The sequence below is a fragment of the Columba livia genome, chromosome 5 (assembly GCF_036013475.1).
Source record: "Columba livia isolate bColLiv1 breed racing homer chromosome 5, bColLiv1.pat.W.v2, whole genome shotgun sequence".
NCBI classification, from domain to species: Eukaryota; Metazoa; Chordata; class Aves; order Columbiformes; family Columbidae; genus Columba; species Columba livia.
In genome coordinates this window covers 58932270-58953235 of record NC_088606.1, presented here as the reverse complement: position 1 = coordinate 58953235, position 20966 = coordinate 58932270, and the positions used below count along the sequence as shown (strand labels likewise).

The 20966-nt window shown below is 41.5% G+C and overlaps 1 protein-coding gene and 1 long non-coding RNA gene across 17 annotated transcripts in view; one reads left to right on the top strand and one right to left on the bottom strand.

Annotated features, from left to right (window-relative positions):
- MICAL2 (microtubule associated monooxygenase, calponin and LIM domain containing 2) overlaps window positions 1-15009 on the bottom strand; it is a 133211-nt gene extending 118202 nt beyond the window's left edge. For 8 of the 16 annotated variants that reach the window (XR_010473112.1, XR_010473113.1, XM_065065322.1 and 5 more), the window contains exon 1: window positions 14551-14680. The gene's annotated coding sequence lies outside the window, so the exon portion shown is untranslated. Of the gene's footprint in view, window positions 1-7801; window positions 7956-14231; window positions 14456-14550; window positions 14732-14833 lie in introns of those variants that run through there. The other 8 variants (XM_065065319.1, XM_065065318.1, XM_065065320.1 and 5 more) reach the window with 6 other exon arrangements.
- Window positions 15010-17919: 2910 nt separating this feature from the next.
- On the top strand, window positions 17920-20576 carry LOC110366069 (uncharacterized). Its single transcript, XR_010473116.1, has 3 exons — window positions 17920-18114; window positions 18703-18773; window positions 20345-20576. It is a non-coding gene; the product is annotated as an uncharacterized LOC110366069 (long non-coding RNA).
- Window positions 20577-20966: the final 390 nt, after the last annotated feature.

The window sequence follows — 20966 nt, the reverse complement described above, 5'->3', positions numbered from 1 at the left end:
GGACCCATAATTAGGAGAAAAGACTAGAAAAGACATCACTTCTGAAAGTAGAAATGGTATTTTTGGAAGAGAACATGCAGGACAATTTCTACCCTCTCTCAGCCTTGACTTCCCAAAAATGAAGAAAAACAAAGTACAAAAAAGCAAATAAAGATGCCAGGAGGGTTACAAAAACATCATCCATTTCTGCTGCAGAAAAATCCTCTTGGTCAAACAACAAAATACATCTTGAAACATTATTTTTGGGAAATCCATCAGAAAAAAAATACAGTGGGAATAAAATGTTCAGAAGTAGCCCCTCCAAAAATACCGTCTGAGAGCAGAACATCATTAACCAGTAATAGAAGAGATGACAAATGCATCACTGTTTTCACAAGGCAAGCTAAGATATAGTCATAATTAAACAGTGATTCATCTTCTCCAGCATAGAAAAGCTTACTAGAAAATGTGAAACACCAAAAAAAAAAAAAAAATCACTTCTTAATAGTAATTGTTCATCACAAAGCCTTGCTTTTCCAAAAGCCTGAGGTTTAAATCCTCTATGTTAGTGACGTCAATAATACTGAAGGTCAGAGGTCATATTTAAGTCTTTATGCAACACTGGTGGTTTGCTTCCAATCACCTATCAAGCAGAATGACCTACACTGAAATACATAGAAGATGTTATCATCAGGCTCTTCACTAGTCATTCTTTCATTTGGGAAACTTATTTTTCCACATACCTGTACTTCACTGCATGGGCAGACTGTAGGAACACAGGCACTTCTGAAGTACCAAGGCAAAGAACAATGGCAACTTTTTCTAAAAGATTACTTCGCACACTGTCATCTAGTCCTAATATTCACTTTACTGTACACAAGATCCAAAATTTCTTAATGAAAGAATTCATCTGTGGGAGGCTATGACCAACATTAACACGTACATATCTGAAAGTCAACGTGCTTTTAAAGAGCTGTGAAAGTGCAAAAACACTGCAGGGATGTTAAGACATATCCAGAAAGTCTTATGACAGTGTTACTGCTTTATTCCCATATAGTAACATGAGGTTACATGTACCAGCTACAGCTGTTTGGGGATCCTGAAATGACGCCATGCGGTGACGACATGTTGCTTATTTAAGCATAATACTTGCAGTACCAGGCATCACATTTCTTCCCCTTCCTACAGCTGCAGCAAGACAGAACTAAAGCTGCTTTGGTGCCTCAACTCTCAAACGGCCTCTGATTTTCAGAGAGAAAAGATTAACTGGTTCTGGGTTTGCAGAGCACCTGGTACGCAAGGTCCTGATCAGAGCTGGCTCTCTTGGAGAAAAAAAGAATTTAGGATGGAAAGAGGTTTGCGGAAACATCTTGCTTGGGGCAGTTCAGCTTTGCTTTAATGCAGCTGAGTCTCTGCCAGCCGGTGGGATGCTCCTTGGGGCTGCCAGCCCCCCAGGCTGCCCACTGTCCCCAAGGCTGAGCCTGCACAGCCTGGCCCCCGAGTGCTGTGCCTGCCCTGCAAAGGGCAGAACTGGGGAATGGTAACTGTCAGGGGGGTTTTAAATGCTAGGGAATACTGAAAGTTTTTACTCAGCTTCTGATCAGAAGAAAACCCAAATTCCATTCATCCAATGTGCTTACATAACTGCAAACCAAGTGAATATACGAAGATGTATTTTGTTATTACAGTTCTTTCACATACAGTTTACACAATTTTAATATCCCCTAACTTAGACCAAGAAGGAAAACAGAGAACTGACCATCAAAAGAAAGATGGAGAGAAAAAACTCTGGACGTAAGCTATTCATCAAGGATATATTGTTAAGTCCATCACTTTACACATATTATTTCTAAATAAAGTTTTGTTACTGAGCCCAAGACATGATACTGGCTTGGACTTCTCTCCAGTTTTACATTTGCACAGGTTTCTCCCTCTCTTCTGCATACAGGTAAACAGCATTGCTTTTATTTCACGGAAATGTGCAACCAGATCTTTATCACACTCCAAGTTTTCAAGCTTTAGTTTAACAGGAGTAAATAGCTAATGCCCTAATGCAGTGGCTGTATTACTGTTGTGATTAAGTACTAACACAACCAGTGGCCCAAGATGCACAGAACAGCACAGGCTTTGTTGCTGCATCTTTCAAAAGTACATCATCCTTGGAGCTCACTGCATGGGGTTGTGAGTGTCCACAAATCCATGAAAACAGCAGCCTGGGCATCAGCAGGGAGGTGTCTGGCAAAGGGCAGATGCAGAGGGCAGACCCGTGTTCGGACCAGACCAAATTCTGCCATTCTCCCTGTCACAGCACAGTGACAGATGTCGGTTTGGGATGAGCAGCTGAAGGATCCTCATGCAACACCATTCACTGCTCTGCTGCAAAGAAAACCCAAATTGGCAGAAACATCCCTAAAGATCATGCAGTATCTTTCAGCTTTGTGAAGCACTGGGGTGCGGGGAGAGAAAATAAAAAGGGAGTTTAGGAGGTACTGCTGGATGCTTTTTGCTCCTCAGCTTTTATTTCCAGTTGGGACTTTTTCTTATTTCTTTTAAAGATACCTGATATTTTTTTTCTCCCTCCAAACAGTTGCTCGGAACTGCTACTTGGATTACCAGAGAGATAAACTGCATGACACAAAGAAAAGCAACTATATTTTCTAAAGTAAAAGTTGAACTATGATGTGGTATTTCCCCCTCTCTGTTTTGAACTGAAGTTAAAACAGGTTCTTCAGTACATGCTGCACCACAGGCATGCGATCGCAATTGAGTTTCAGGTATTGTGCAGTTACCACAAGGAGAGAAGAAAAAAAGGAAGAAAAAGAGGTATACACCAGAAGTTTTGGGCAGTTGACACACCAGGTCCAAACAGATTTAAAGGGAACTTATATCAGCTCTGGAAGCAAAATTCTCAAGGAATAGTGCTTCCTTTTGCATTCAAGTCACACTACAGCCAGATACTGAAAAGAAAACTCTCAAACCAACAGCCAAAGCAAAAAAAGAAACTAAAAAACAAAAAGCACAGCAGCACGAAAAAAGGCTCATATGCCAGTCAAGAGATTTCCGTAATGCATTTCTAAATCAGAAATCCTTATGAACGGAACCTGTGAAAGTCTGCAACAGTCACAGAATCAGTCCATTTATTTAATGTACCACATGGGAGTTTTTACCCCCACCCTCATTCCTGCCAAGCACAAATCACAACGAAATACATTAAGTTCAAATACTCCAGAACCTCCTCTGCGTGCGGCATGGACTATCATAGCAAAGGCTTTGAACTCCACTGTCTCCGGTGGTGTTTGTGGTGCCTGGTGCAGCTAGGCAGGATGAGAGGGCTGTCAGACCTCATGTTTTATCAAAGCTAGACTGAGCTTGACGCCTCCATTAATGCTATCAATTTCAGGGAATTCCTTTCAAATGAGGTCCATCAGACATACTGCTGTCTGTATCTAGGGAAAATGGGCTTCCTTCTAGCCAGATTAACCTGCCGCCTTCAACTGCCACATTTAAAACCACACACACACACACATCCAAGGATATATTAGTGATTTGGCTTGTGAGCACATATCCCAGGGCTCCTGCTGCCACCAATGATGTGAAGCCTTTAATGAAAAACTCTTTTGTCATAGACCATATGATGGTTTATCTGTGCTCAATGATCTAAAGACCTCTTCACCCCACCACATACAGTTGGGGCTCTTCCACCTCTGCCCATTGCTGACCACCAGCCCTGCCAGTGGACAGGATCAGTGTTTGCTTCTGTGGGAGCAATGCAAGCACACGGAGAAAAATCCAAAAGGCTTAGCAACAAAGTGTTAGCATATCAGATGCCCTAACACAGCAATGACACCCAGAACAGTTTATTCCTAGCTTTCTGTGACTGACGTGATAGAATTCTTCAATTATTAGCTTATTTCTTTGACTGTAACAGAAGATGCCATATGTCTGCATAGAGGAAGAAGACTAAAAAAATCGTAAGAAGTTGTAAGATGCAGATGTTGAGTTGCACAAGTGGCCACTACAGTCTCTCCTGTTGTTACCCCTAGGATGTGCACATGAAATGCCACTTAGACTACATGAACTGGGTCTAAGAGAGATTACTAGGAAAAAAGTGCAGAAGGCAGCACTTCATTGAATTCAAAATATCCAGTGCACCAACTAATTATGAATCAACTTTTACAGAGCATATTTCTCCAAGGCATCTTGGCAGGCAGCGTATGGCAACACATGAACACTTTTTCAGCTCAGACAATATCCTGCACGGGTCAGTGAAATATCAGGCAGAAAGCACCTTCTTTTCTAAAACCAGCAGCGGGCAGCTTTGCCCAGGCCCCTCACTGCACAGTCTCTTGCAGCTGGGGCAGCTGCACACACCCGGTTACTCGTTTTACTTCGTGGCAGAGCTTGACTGGCGTGGGCACTCCGGAGCAACCACGTCTCACGGTGCTCCGGCAGAGCTCTGTTAATCATCAGTGGGTTAAAAGGTCAGATCAGTAAATCCAGTTAAGGCATACGCCCAACGGGCAGGGGCAAGGATCTCAAGCGAGGACGTTCAGCACAGCCACTGCTAACGTGACGCCACTTCTCTCAATCTATGAGGTGCTACCTTCACAGAGCAAAGAGTCCGTCCAGGCCCTGACAGGCCGCTGGAGCCTCATGGGCACAGACACTTCATGTGTTAACAAGTACAATAAATTCAACGTGCTTATATTTCCCAGACAGAAAACCCAGATTATTAGCAACAGTTACCAACACAATAACCACAGGAGTTCCCAAACGGATTCCTCTACATTCTCACTGACATCCTATTTTTCTAACCCCTATGAGGTTGCACACCAGCGCATCTTGCAGCTTAAAGCTAAAAAGTTTACTGTTGGAATTTCAATCAAAAGCGAAAGGATCATAATCAAGAATATAGGCTTAGAGGAGAGAAAAAACAAAATAACGGCAAAAAAACTGAATGAGCAACTAAGAAAAAAGAACCTTTGGCCTGCGTCTCACTGTCACTTTGACACTTTCTTACAGAAGTTCACAACAGTTCTGTGACACTGACCGAAACCTTCAAGTCACGATATATTGAGTGAAATTTTTAAACATACTATACAAGGAAAAGGTTGAGCTGTTTCCACCTCCCCTTAGCCTTGGCAAGGTTATCATTACACTGTGTCACCGCTGTAAAACAAATCCATCATCTACAATTGCAGCACAGAGAAGATGGCTCTGCTGCAAACAGGGGAGGGCCGGCCCCGCTGGGTGTGCCAGGCGAAACTCAGCAGCATCGCCGCACATGACTAAGCATGTATTTGGGTACGTCAATACTCAACCACCGACTCGAAAATAAAGGTAATTTCTTCTTATCTCCCCCCTCCCAACAACTGGTGAAAATTGGAAGAGTCAGAACATTGCAAATGAAGTATAAGACGCCTTAACAGGAAAAACACAGCACACCACAAGACTGAAACAACTGCTTGCACAGGATAGTGACTGTTAATATCCTGATTAAGATTAAAATGTATCAGGTAAAAAAATATTAGAAGTTAGGATGCTATTTCTAAAAATAGAAAGGTGACTACAGATATACTTGACAGAGACTACTCATGCGAATATGGGCCTGTAAGGTAAATAAGTATTCAATGTAAATGTTGCCTTTTTTGCTTAATTCTAATTGTGAGAGGTAATACTTAAGCTGCCAATACTAGTCTCCAGTGACTGAGTCTAGAACAATCAATTAGTTTTCATTTTAAATTTCCCAGACTTGGTATGAAAGAGAAAAGCTCGCTCTCTTCTGGATATCGTCCCCCAGGAAAGCAGAATAATCATTAAAATCATAATTTGGATCATCAGCCAAAGGAAGAAAACACTGTTTGGCTTCACTTCCTCTTCCAAAATTAAAACACGCACTAATTTCAACCCTGCATCTGGCATAATATCCCAGCAAAATATTAGACAACAGATGAAACCCATAAGGAAGGTAGAAAATTTGGATTCAAAATATAAACTGCTTCTTAGTATGACAAGGGTGTATTTTTCTCATTAGTGAAACAGTCATTAAAAATAAATGCAATGAAGGCTTCCATGAACTCACCAGAAGCACTGATCACAACCTTACAAAGTCTGTTGATACCTAGTAGGAAAGTTGGATAAAGTAATGAAGTAGATTTTCTTTCTACTTTGTAGAAGTACCAATTACTCTCTCTCACACACATTTTCAATCAACTTTGCATACAGGTTAGCATATATATTACAGGACAGCCAATTAGGCAGGCAGATATGGAAAGCCTTGTCATTCTTTGCTGGTCTGTATGTTACTCCAGTAGAGCAAATAAAACTGAAAAGTAGTAGTTAACAGTCTCTTTGTGCACAACTATCAGAGAGAAAAACCTGTAATACATCTGCATCAATATTTGCTTCTAAATTAAATCTTGTATGCAAATGCAGACTTGCTGCACTATACATGCCATTCATTTATTTATCTTTGAAATCAGTGAACTAGAAATAACACAAATAATTACACAGCTATTTTCCAGAAGCTGGTGTTTGTAGCTATACTGGCTTGTGATTTCAAACAACTGAGATCACCTTAGGAACATGTATCCTGCTAAGTTCTTGGTCAGTTACATCAGTTGAACATTTTACTTGTCAAAGAACCCACAAAATTTTACCTCAGGGGTCAAAAAAGTTTCATACTGACAACACTTTGTAGAACTACCTGCTTTACCTGACCACCTGAAGGATACATACGAACACTCCGTTAGAAAAAGCTGAGTCAAGAAACTCTGCCAAACACAGTGTTAAGTCATTTGTGTATTCTATTGAGTGCCAGGCTGAACCTTGGACTTACCTTTGTGGGAGGAAAGCGTTGCGAACAACACACAAAAATGTCTCACCTTGCTTTGAAATAGCTGTGTAATTCCTTTTGTTCTGTATTAATGCATGATAAACATAAAATAAATAGGAGACAAACATTTTGACTCTATAACTGAGCTTGAAGATGCTTCTACTTGCAAGTTACTAATAACATCAATCCATTCATTAAGTCAGGTAGTAGCTAAAGAAGCAGCTTTATACAGGTTTTATGGTATATATTTAAATGCATGCACAAAGAACGCCTTAAGATATTCTTAAGCTTCTGCATTTGTCATAAAAAAAAGCACTAGAAACAGAATAGCACAGAGCCCTCTACTTGCGTGCATTCAGGAAACAATCACAACTCCCTCCTCAGTAAAAAAATAAAATGGAGATAAAGAAAACAACCCTGCCCTTTGCATTTTTGCATAGGCAAGTGTAAGATAAAGACCTCGTGGATCCCTTTTCCCACATAAATAAATACACAGAGGAAAACTCCCAGATTCCCAGATCAGAAGGCAACTCAAACAGAAACCTTCTCCTCCAAGGAGGAGGCCAGGACCCACCTCTGCCCCCCTCCACAAGCTCCCAGCACACAGCACAGCTCCTCCTCGCCAGCCAGCACCCCTGCTCCCCATCTCCCCAAACCAGCCCCCCCGGCAGGGCTGCGGAGCCCCAGGGTGCCCTAACCCTGAGCCGAGGCACCGAGCTGCCCAACCGCCCCAGGCCAGCGTCCTGCCGAGCACACCTCCAGGAGAAAGGAGCTCCCAAAGGAATAAAGCCATTCCCCTCTGTATGCCCTTCTATATTTATCTTGAAAATTGGTACATGAAGCATTCATTAAAATTACTCCGCAGAGGATACTAAAGGCAATTTTTTTTCCCCGCAACACACACAAAGCAGGTTGGCCTGGCGCACATTAACCCATTTTCCTGCCTGCTTATCTAGGCATCAAAGTTACAAATAAGATGCGGCTGACCTGTAGCGCGGGTTGTGTCTTACTGTACCGTACAGAGCAGCTCTGCAGAATGTGCTGGGGAGTATCACATTACTCATCACCCCTCTGCTGCGGTTTCAGCTCAGATACCTACTCCCAAATATATACCAGGTACCCAGGACAGGACCCAGCGCTTCATTAAATATTTGGCACATTGTCTCAAATTACCTTTGACACACAGGGTTATTTATACATCACGGCACACTGCATGCCACTGCGACAAGGCAGCATCACACAATACCGCATGTCAGGAATGCAGGCAACAGATTTAAACCAATCCCCGCTTCATGACACTTTTACTAGGAAGCAGGTCACAAACTGAGTAATATCCGTTTTATGCACTGAAAAATGTATGCTATTCATTTCCAGGAAATCAAATCAACCACCCTAAGCCTTCTTCCCTCTCACATACGTCCCTCATCAGAACAAGAGAAAGATCTGGCACGGGATTGAACTAGATGTTCTCTGAGGTCCCTTCCAATCCCTAACATTCTGTGATTGTTTATTTGTCTTAACAGATGCGATGTTGCGATGTATTTTGTTCTTCAGGCAAGCCTTGTTCTTCCTAATGCATTTGCTAGGACACCAAATGTTGACTTGGTGCAAGGGCAGTGTTTCAGAGAGTAATTACAGCAAGACGTATTTGGTTACATCCACCAAATTTGGGTTTGAATATGCACCAATAGTTCATATTTATGGAGTTAGCTTCCACTTGTGCGCATTTCTGATATTCGTTTAGCTTCATTAATGTCCTGAATACAAATGCTGTACAGAGGAGTATCAGCTGTTACTTAAAAAAAAAAAAAAACAGACAGAAACTGGAGGAACATATAATACAAGATGCATTCATCTTACGAAGGAACACTCTGCAATCTGAAAAATGGCTCTTTGACGTTAATATTTTTCTGTCCCTACAGCCGTACAATTACTTAAACAATTTTCTGAACTGACAGAAACAGTTGGTTGCACAGGTGGCAACCATAGGAATCCTTAGCACCCAGTGAAAGGGGAAAACCAAACACTGTGCAGAAGGCTAGGAGTTTGGATCTGAAAGAGAACTCATTCACATAAATTGTTCAAACCCAAATATCACATTTCATCAGCAGTTCCTTCAGTCCAGCTAGGATGGAAATCAGACCTGAAGAAGTTCTCTTCCCAGGATGCTCCCCCCTTTATGACCTCCAACAGAAGAAAACCAAAGGAGATTCAAGTGTACAAGTATATACTGTGCCAGATCCACAGCTGGGTTGAAGTGACAATATTATTTTAAATAAGTAAATAATCAGCACTGACTATACACTGACTACCACAAAGCCAAACCCAAGTACTTCCTGCAATAGAAGCCCAGAATTTTCTCCTAATCAGTTCACATTGCTATTTAAAATTATTCCCCAGCTCAGCACAAGGTGACACAGCATAAAGAAAAATCTATAGCAAACAGCCTGATAACAAGCATATACAACAGATTGATCCTGTACGAAAAGAAGCTGATCTCACGAGTAAGCAGAAACAAAAAACCACCCAATATCTTCTAAAGTTCATGAAGGACAATGCTTAACCAGAGAGTTTTTTTCAGCTGGAAATGGTGGTGGCAGAGAACAGCGTGTTGCATTATGTATTTCTCTCCTGCTTCCAGCAACTGCCTTCAGACACTGTGCTTGTTTCTGTAAATCCTTCTGTGCTGCTCCCTGTGCCTGCAAGTTTAGAGGCCAAGGGTATTGCACATCCCTAACACCACTAACAGATGGGACTTACCTCCACCGATAACACAGATTATAGTTATTGCGATATACTCTCATCCGATTACATGCAGAGAAGAATTCTACAATCTGCCAAACCCAAGTCTTCTCCAGCTCTGGTCCTGCTTCCTCCACCTTCTGCCTTTTCTTTTTTTAAACTGTTAATAATATCTGTCCTGGATTCCATCATATATGATTTGGACATGACAGACTAGAAAAAAACATCTTTGAAGATTTAAAAGCCTTCCAATTGTTTTTTGGGGTTGTGTATTTAGGTAAAAAAATGACAAAATATGTTATCTGAACCAAGTCATATTTTGATGTACTCAGTCTTTCGAAAGTAACACTGTATTAAAAAACAAACAAACAAAAAACTCATATAAAATATGCAGAAGAGTCAAGATAAGTAACTGAATTACCGAAGACTATTTATGTAACATTAAAAGCATATAAAGTTAAAAGCATATAAAGTATAAAGCATCCCCGCATATTCCCAACAAAAATCTCACATGGCTTTGGAGGTTCTATTTTGATGCTCAACTGTAGCAGTTGCACAGAAGGATAAACTGTAACACCCCTTTGGGCGTTACAGCAGTCTACACAGGCAATAAGCTGCAAGCTTAAAAGGTCTGAGAAGGATTTATTGTGAACTAACAGATCTAAAGAACCTGCTTTTTAAGAAGCCAAAGCTCCACAACATATACTTAAAAAGCCAGGCACAGTCATTTTAAAAAGTGAATTGGTAACATCCACTTGGCTGAAGGCAAGTGGAGAAACTGCTGGAATTATTTGTTCAGACCAATGCAAATGAGATGCCAGTGACAGGAACAAAAGTTTAATCCACGTATTACCATCACATAACTCAAGGAGCTGTCTGCCTGAAGGGCTCAGGCCCCAAATATGATGCTTTGGGAAACCAGTTAACAAAACACAGCAAAATGTCCAAAACCAGACAGGTAGGTGATCTCTGAACTCATGGGATGTCTTCAGAATTATTCCCTCCTTACCAGCTCTTACTATCACTACTCTAGAAGGAGAAAAAACAGGAAGAAATGAACCCAAGTTTTGACTTTTCTCCTAGTTACATCAGTGCTACTGAGACACTGAAATAAAAACAACCAGAACTTGAACTGAACATAAGCTAGGGCAGTAGTGTCTATCAGAATTTGTGTTGTGACAGGGTCTACCTTTCCCAACAAAAATTTGGCTTCTGTTCCTCCTTTCCCCATGTAGTAAACGGCCCAAAAAATTTGGCAGGCATAATAAAACAAAAAAATACCCAAACCAAAGCCCTCACTGAACAGCAGTCCAGAGAAGGAAGATGGGCTGATAGGATATGCAGCTCAGATTTAAGAACAGTCAAAATATTTTTCCTTTCATGGAACTAAGAGTCTAAATCTGATGAAAGATCATTTTGGGGAAGTTTTTACTTGCTGTAAAAGTAACTATGCATAGATGAAAGAGTTATTCTTAGTCATCTTCTCCATGTCAAAAATAAACCCAGCAATTTCCAGAATGTGTCACAATACAATATTAACTGTGTATCTGCACAGTCACTGAATCAGTGGACACTTAATAGCCTTAATTTAGAGTATCTTTATTTGCTGGAACCAGTCTAATGTATCATGCTGGAATACCACGAACTACTAATACCACTTCTGAAGGAGCCAATTTGCAGCATAAACACCTCTAAAACTGGTCCTAGTGATGAGCAGAGCAACCAGCGTGACGTCCCTTAGCAGCTAGGGCACAGACACAGAGCAGAGGCTGCCTTCTTCAAATTAATGGACTCCTCACACAGAACGGGCTTGAAAAGAATAGGTACATCAAAGAAACAATTTGCTCACGTACAAAATGCACACACTAGATGTATATTATACAGGCACACACGTATTACACAGATTCGTGCGTGCCAGGCTGCCTGTACAGCTGTACAGAGCAACCCCTCAGCCTTTCCCGCAGGTTGTCGGCTCCGGGTACAACACATGAGTGAGCTGAGAAAACAGGACTGTACGGGGAGGCAGACCTCAATTTCAGTCATCTCAAATTGTCTTTGTCTTTAAGGAAAACAAAACACACCATGCCCTGAAGAAGCAAAGCCTTTTCCACTAGAAAACAGCATTTTTCTGCTGATGCCAGGGGAATCAAACAGAGACGAAGGACTCCTGAGGAACAGCCACACGTTACCAAGGACTCACAACAAACGCTACCGACACGTTGAAGAGTCCCAATGGGAAATATACAGCATTTCAAAGTTTTCCCTTGAGTTTTCAAGATATTAATTATAAAATACCAGAGCAGTGAGACGGTTGGAGCAGATACAAGGTACATGCTAAAAGAGGTGAAAGACTTAAGGCGTACTCAAGGAGAAACCGGATAGCAATCACCTCTCTTGTTTTATGGTTTCTTACAGTTAAAGAATATCTCCAGCCAAAAAGCAGTCACTCTTATCTCCATAAGGAATGAGACACGGACACCAGACAAAAAGAAAAAAAAAAAACAAACCCTTTGCTTCAGAATATCTTTGAAAAAAAAATTATATATCATTTCAGATCATACTTACTTCAAGATTCTAGACAAAACTGAAGAAAACCTGAACTCACGAACAGCAGGGCAACCCTGATATGAGGGATATTTTACTGCTGCACATCTTTAGGGCAGTACTAAGACAACTAAGAACAACAGTAAAAAGAAAGAAATTCAGAGTTTCAGAGGCACTTCTCATTTCTGTATAGTTTACTGGTTTGCTAAGAATTCACTTAGTTTTACTGATAGAGCAGGAAAAGTCAACTCATTCTGCAGGCCACATGGCAAGACGAATTTGAATGCAGCATCCTTCAGTTTCCCATTGGAACTTCATTTCTCCACCACACAGTATAAGCTGCATCTCCGGTATCTTTTTCTAGTACTAAGAAAAGAACAGCACTAACCAACATCAAGCAGTATGTTCAAAACTTAACTTGTCAGGTATTAACTTGACAGGTCTGTTAAATGTGGGGGATAATAAATGTTTTGCAGAAATAATCTCGAAAAGGAGAACCGAATAAAAATGCATGAGTCAAACGTGCTGGTACCTGGCTGGTCAGCCCAGTCCTGACGCAGCTTCCCAGCCCTGCAGTACGGAGAAACCAAGAAGAAGCACTGAGAATTTCCCAACCCAGGGCTTTAGCTGAAAAAGACCATTACACCTGTGTCGTAAGTAGGTGTGTCCATTCGCACCAGCCCATTTCTGGAATACTGGTGTCTTTTGGAGTACGTGACCCCATCGCCCCTGTCGGGTGCTGCTGCCACCACAGGCTCTGCTGTCTGCCCCTGGGGGAGCCCGCAGCCACAAGCAGGAGGTGGGGCAAGATTCAGCTCAGGGAAATGGCTAATTACTGCTTTGGGCAGCAAGGAAAATGGTTATGATGATAAGTAAAGCACTTTGATTTTAAATAGGGCTTGTATTTTCAAGCAGAGGATTGTTTTCCAGTTTCTAAAGAAGTGAAACACGACAAAAATTGAGACTGAACGTAAGATTTAGTCTGAGTAAGACTAACATCAAGGATGTGTCCAGTCAATGTAGTTCCAATTCTTAAAACGTTTACTGACCTCATAATACAGAGAAAAAACTGTGTCACATCACTAAAGTTAGGAGCAAAAGTTTGCTTATGCTTCAGTACATTTTTCATATTTATCCTCCAGAAAGCATAAACCCCACTGTATTTAAAGAAATACCGAGATACTTCAAGCTAAGCACACACGGACATACACATATTTAGAGTGCTTGTGTAAATGATAGCAGATACAAACTCCAGTTTGGTCATTGGCTAATCTGTTTACCACCCATGTAATATAATTAGCAACCAACATAGAGTGGTGAAATGAGGCAAGCAAGATGCCCTCTTTTTCTCCCAGATCAAGGCACTTCATGAACATCAATTAGATGTTAATATCCCTAGGAGGCAAGCGTGACAAGTCTTATTAAGCCATTTTAAAGATTAGGACACTGAGTCACCAAGAGATTAAGAACTTCCTCAAAAACCAACAGCAGAGTCAGAGAGGGGGCAAACTACACCCAGCTGGGCCTGCCAGCACCAGACTGCACTGCTCCACCTATTATAAAATTTAGATTCTTTAAGGCAAAGGAAAAAAAAAAAGTCCACACTCATTTGAAGTTTCCTGGCCATGCCAACACACCTCGGTTTTGACCTGCAGGGATCATCTTTAGACACAAGAATGCAGTTTGGTTTCCACGCTCTAATCGCATTTTGGCTCTAAGTACCAGCAAGGTTGCCAGTTGTAAACAGTTTTTAAAGTCGAGAGACCTCCAGATCTTTTCTGATAAGCTTGAGAACTTAAAACTTTTTGATAGTGGTTCAACCCTATGAGCCTAGAGGCAAATAAATCTACAATCATCAGTCCTCAAGCCAACCCACGGCCAACTATCTGAATTCAAGTCACATGCTGAATTTACACATTAAAAAAACGTAGTGAACATGACAAGACAATTACTATCACAGGTTAACACATACTTCAAAGCACAAAGAAAAACCCAACAGATGCCATATTCAATTAGCCCAAAAGGTGAGCAGAGAAGGATGTTACCCTGATTAACACACTCATTAAGACGCGTCCAAACTAATAGCCTCCTGTTGTAAGGCATTTTACTATTTTAATCGCAGGGTACTTACGAACGTAAAGATTATTTTTACTTCTCCAGCGTCGCCCTCCGACACAGCAGGAAACCGAGCGCGCAGAGCTACCCCTCGGTACCACAAACGGGCAGGTTCAGCCCTCAGCTGGGAAAGCACCACGGCCGGCAAAACCCCTAACCCGCCCGGCTCAGCGCAGCAAGTGCCGCACGTCCCGCCGGCACCGGCCGCTCAGCCCTGCCCGGCACAGCGCGGCCCCGAGCGCCGCCACCCGCGGCGGCACCGCCCGGCTCCGGGTGCCCCCACCCGCGGCGGGACCCTCCGCCGCCCCCAGCCCCGAGTTCCGCTCCCACCGCACCTGCTGCACCCGCCGCAGCGCCCCCCGGTCCGCGGACCCACCGGTGGCAGCGGCGCCGCTCCACATGCTGCCCGTGGCTGGCGCGGCTCGGGGCGGGGCCCCAGTACCGGGGCGGGCCGAGGCGGGCGGGCCGGCCGCCCCAACCCCGAGGCGGCTGCTGCCGAGCAAGGTGCATTCTCCCGCCGCCCCGAATCGTGGGGTTCTCCCCATATCCCATGCTCTCTCGTAGCTTTTCGGGAACGGCCCCGCGGTCCCGCACCCCCGGCGGGAGGCAGGAGCTCACCTGCTGGGCCGGGTCCGGCCCCGAGCGGCGTCCCCCTTTGCTGCTCCCCACGAAGACACCGTCGGGGCGGTGGAGATGCCACCTGTAAATTGGGGAAGTGGGGGTGTGCGTGCGTGTGTCAGTGTCAGCGCATCCGGCAGAGCGCGAAACGGGGAACTCGGAAGCGGCTCCTTTCGCCTGTGTAGGTTCTGTATTTGAGGAAGCTTAAAGGTTGTCATATATTTAAGAGATTTAAGAAGATTTAGGTCAGCAAGCAAATGGAAAACTACTGGAAAGGTAGTTCGAGGTTGATAGGTAATGTAACTAAGAGCACTCGCACTCCAGCTCCTTGACTTTTATTGACAATAACATCTTACTAACGCTAGAAGTGAAATTTGATGAAAAAAGAAAGAGCAAAGAACAGCCATTAGGATTCACATGAACTGCTGCAAGAGGGAGAGTGAAGTAATCCACAGCTAAAGCTGCTATCCACTAACCTAAAGGTTTGATAAAAAGCTCAGCTGGCCTACTTTTAGGTAACTTAAAACATTCATAAATATTTTTACTTACACCACACAGATGCTATACCTTAAATAACCTTGAAGAAGGCTGCAGCAAGACCCCAATCTGCCATGACATGAGCTATCTGACCTTTTGCACACTTGCCAGTTCTGAGCCAAATTTAAAGCTGCTTTGGAAAACGGGGAGAGAAAACAAGTGCAAATGTGGCCCTAGTTATCTATGCACAGCTGAATGTAACACAATCTCTAATGAGCCAAGCATTTAGCCAACTCTAAAATAATTTGTTGGCCACAAGGTAGACCTTTTTTTTGTGGAAAATACCTGTTATTTGGGTTGAAAATTGTCTCCTAGCTTCTTGCATCATGCTTGCTGAACCTAAGTTCTACTCAATCATTAACTTATGAATTGCAGTGTGTTTATACCCTTATTTATTTTTGGGAGATTAAATGTACTTTCCCTCAAAGTGATAAAAGCTAGAATATAGAAATAATGGTGCATACTGTTTCCCTGCTATCTGAAAGACTACATCTTCTCTAGCAGCCTTCAGGAAGGCAAGAACAAGGAATGAAAAAATGCTATTGGCAAACTCCCAGCAAAAGTGATCCGTAGTTAGCAAAAGGGGATATGTGTATGAAAGAAGTAATATCTATATGATTTGTACAAAGTAGCGTTGAGAGTCACATGAAAGCAAGCTTCCTCCACAGAGAACCCAGAAAATACAAAGTCAAAAAGAGTTTAACCCCTCCTGGGAAATATTCCAAAACTTCCTTCTTTAGGAAAGATGCTTACAGCTTCCCATGTATCTCTTCACCTTTACCAGCTGTCCTCTTCTCTCCATCCCTTTCAAAAAAAGTTAGTTAGTCCATTAAAAGATAACCCTTTCCTCCCAAGTCCTTCCAAAATTTCTGTGCACTCTCTGTAAAAGGGATCCATGTCAGGGGCTGCACGAAGGCCACCACCTCTGTTCTAATAACTGTAACGAGTACATTTACTGATTATCCTTAAATATTTGAGCTTTGAAAAGGCCAAAAGATGAATGTTTAGCTCACATTCACTAATCTTAACGGTTATCATAACCATCTTTAAAAATTACATTTCATTAGATGTTACTTAACCAGAATTAAGAAATTCTTTATTCAGTCACACCTCTCTCCAAAGGAAAACATAACTAAGATACAGTTTAATCACTCTGGGCTGAGATGAACACACTTCAGTAAAGATTAGATTAATAAATGCTAATCAAGAAGCACAAATTTGGCAATAGATGTGGCTCTGTGGCTACCCCAGCCCACCCTCCCTTGTGTGAAGCGTGGGAAACACAACCATGAAGGGCAACAGCGACTTCCCCGGGTGCTGCGCAGCCTCCCCTTCTAGTGACACCACCTTCCCAACCCATTATTTTTAACAGTGCAGCTGCTTTGTAAACCTTTTTTGTTTGGTCCTAGTCTTTTCTACCCCATTGAAAGGACAGGAAAAAAAAAAAAAGAATAAAAATAGCCCTTATGAAAAACAATCCAGCCTTATCAATTAGTATAAAGCCATGCCTGCTAACTCCGCTGTGAGATGTTCATCCCCTCACGGTGGCTGATTATGTAAAGCACCCCCTTTCCTGACATGTGCGAGCCTATCTATTCAAATTCTTGTAAATGTAATACTGTCTACATATCCAACAAAATACAATCTCTTCTTGTGATATTTAAACAACCTGTCTGATCTTTTTGGATTAATTGTGGATTTCTTCAAAGTCAACTGAACTTTGTGCTACAAAAGAGACAACCTGGTTGTAAGAGGTCTCAGGAGACCATCCTCAACTCCCTTCTCCTCTGTTCATCTCCTTTATGACTTTGAGAAGTCACACATACATGGTTGTGTACCAGTTTGTGACCTATAGGATGAAGGTAACAAGACTTCCTTACTTCATGGGGGCTTATGAGGGTGAAACCCTCATATCAGAGTAACACCTTGACATTCTACTACATCCCACAAAGGCCATGACAGGTAGCATAGGTATTTTCCTGCTCTTGGTTTGAAGTTTGTTATCATAGTCATGTCTGGTGAGAATCAGTGGTTGAATGCAAATTTTCATATTCTCTTCCTTGGGTAATGTTTTTTTTTGTTGTTTAAAATGAACATATAAAGCCACTAGAGTGGTTCTTTTAAAGGATTTTAGCTTTATAGATTGAGGAAAAGAAAATAGATCTAAGAAAAGGAAGCTGAATTCTTTATGTGGGAGCATATAATTTTCCTGGGGCCTGGAATAGCTGGATTTTCTTACCACATGTGCAGGAAATAGCCCTTCCTACCCGATCCTGAATGTAACAGATAATACCCTTGGCATATAGTTGAACTATTCTAGTGTGAGACACCTTCTAAGCAAGATTTCTGTTCTAGTTTCTAAACACATTAGCAGATTTATACATGTCTGTGGAGGAACAGTTCAAAACACTTTGTTTCATTGGTAAATAATGAATATGTAAACTATTCCACAGGATCTTTGTTTCTTAATTAAAAAACACACCTAGCTAATTTTCTAGCCCTATTCCCATAGATGACTTCAAGTTCATTTGTTAGGGAAGTTTGGAGATGGGCCCTTCATCACCCTACATTCTTCATATTAGCATTTTCTCACAGCCTCACTGCTGCAGTTCCAGCACTAGAGCTCTCCCACCTCAGCACAGAACTGCCAGGATTTCTATTTGCCCTGTCTTGCCTCCATCTTTTAAGAGGCCAACCTCTAGCGAACTATCTCACAGCACACCTGGCCAGTAACACATCCCCAGGTTGGTAACATTAGTTCTTCTTCCTTTAACACAAATATTCTGTTGTTTGGGTTTGGGTGGGCTTTTTGGTTTGTTTTTATTTGTTTGTTTTCCCCACATGTCGAAATTTTCTCTGTTATTTTGAAAAAAAAAGGGAGATAAGCTTTGTCTCATGCAGGTTGCTGACACTAATCTAGGAAATTTCACTCTTTGGCTCATATGTCACTGCTGGTTAAATCTCCCTGAGGCTAAAAAGGATTTTACTGATGTGAAATTTCTAAGCAAGCACAGGATGATCTTTTGCTCCCAGTTTCATTCAGTGTTAAGTGATGTATTTCCTAGGACACTTTGCTGACTGCAATCCTACACAGAGACTACCCAACTAGCCAGCACCAGCCTCTTCAAAATTTTCACCTCATGAATCCAAAAACTCATTTGTTGAAGGCAGATGAGCCTCACACTCTCTAGGATAATTCTCAGTATGCCATAAAATTATAATCCTGTATTTATTCCTACAACAGAGTCACATCCCAGTGTCATTTCACTTCATGTAAGGAATAGTGTCAGATTCGGTGATGTTGTAATTACAAATCATGGAAATTCTTTTAGAGTTCTGAAAAGCAACAACCAGAACCTTAAGAAGTTTGAAGCTTCTCTTGGAGCACATATCATTTTGTAAGGTATGTTTGAATTTTGAGATTTGACAGGTAATCAAATAAGGTGGACATTATGAAAGGTAGAATAAATCATTATTATAAATAGTTGCACTTTTTTCTGTCCTTGTTGAAGTCTTTCAGTCAGCTGTTAAAAGGTTTAGTCTTCTGCAGGCGTATATTTGGATATTTTCCCTAAGGAATATAGTAATTATTGCACTAAAAGTCTTCATTTTATTAATGTTGAGTCCTCCATGCCCAAGGGCTTTATTCCACAGATAATTTATATTTTTATTTCTGATATTTGGGTTTGTGTGCTTAGATACAGTTTTGATTCTGCTTTGATTTGCAGGACTCACTACTGTGAGAACTTCGTATGAGAGGATATCAAAGGCATAGAGCTATTAATACTTCTCCTGTTGAAATAAATGTCAACATCTCACTGACTTCAGAGAGAAAAGGACCAAGTAATTAAACATTGTTTTGCATGGATTCCAATAGGCTTTGGATCAGGCCTCATTTTCCCAGCTCATACTTGCAGCTTTGCTGCTTTGGATTCTGCTGACAAACGACTCTGTAAAACTAACCAACCAAGCTCAACGAAGCTGATAAGATTTCCTTCCTGCACTGCTGTGCTAACACCTTCCCTGAAAATGTATGGAGTTTGGTCAGCCTTGATTTCAGATTAAGACTTCGCAGAGCAAAAAGAAACTTAAATGTCAGCTAAAGTGCTAAAGAAATTTAAGTTATCACGCAGTCTTTCAAGCCAAACGATTCCAGGCTGCACACAGCTGGTAAATAGATTCTGCTTTGTTAGGGTGCTAAAACATCTGCACGAGCCGGTAACTGTCAGCTGCTTAAAGGATGTCACATTGCAAAATAGCTGGCTCGGTTGTTTCAGATGATATCAGGAGAAAAACTTAGTGATCTGTGATAGAGATGTTGGGGAAATTTTCTGAAAAAAAATAACCAAACAACATAGAAGACTTGTGTACTTGGTACACACCTGCATGAAAATAATTCCTAGAATGTGACTGTCAGTGAAGAAAGGGAATCTCCTGCAAATACGTGCTTAACACAAATTAACCATTCTGCATGTGTTGCCAGCAAGAACCTGAGGTTATTTCTTGTCTGTGGGAAACCTGTCAGAGACAAAGATCACTTTCCAGATGCTTTGATGTTAGCATATTATATCTTAGCAAAGACTTTATTTAATTAAATGTTATTTATGTTTGGAGGGTGTTACTGAACAAAGACTTCCCTGAGTGTCATTACTGGAAGAAAGGCACACAGTTTAAACCAGTGAGGACCATCACGGTAAATCTGGGTGCAGAGATAGTCTTTAGTGATATTCTAGGGAAATTACTGTTTCTCAGACAGCGGAACACTCAGACATACTTGCCTAGCTCAAGGATGAAACCGCAGCACTTCTAATTGCCACACTTCCAGTTTCACAGATTCCCATTCTTCATTTTTAAGTTAAACACTTCTAGTCAGTCTGTGCTATTGTAATTGTTTCTTTAATGAATACGACTCTGTAAGTGTAAGCAAACCCATGTTAGAAGTTTAATGCTAATTCTTTTTCTTCTTATTCTCAGGGAAGGAGGAACTTTCTTTGGCAATTCCAGAGTTTACTTTGGGAGACTCCAGTAACTGATCATTTACTGTGCTGCATTACGCTGTATTAGAGAAGGGATGACCTCGCTTCTTACGCTTGGCCAGGGAGAAATGGCTAGGAAGAAGTTGAAGTCTTTTTAAAAAATCATCTAACACAAATATTTCTAACTTGCTCTATGGAGATAATAAAAAACAATCAGCAACTGCTGGGTATCAGTTTTGTCTGTTATACATTATTGTCTGTCTTGACAGCATAAAATAAATACGTTCTATGTATTCAACCCCCCTTTGTTTAAAAAAAATAAGGTTGCTAAGAAACAAGAGTTATGCACGTTTAATGCCATTTACAATCAGCATTTATATAAAAACATGAAACTTAGCCACGATGCACTTGAAGACCACTAAAGTGCAGCCAAAATGCAAACTCCTGGTCTGAGCAACGAAGAAGAGATGTGAACTTTACTGCCATGTCATAATTAGGACTCTGGCCAATGTATAATTACAACTTCTAAAGTTCCTTTCCATGTTCTGGATTCTGTAGGAAATGTCAATTACCGTCACTGTCATTCTTACTTTCACATTAACTCTTTCTTCAAAATAATC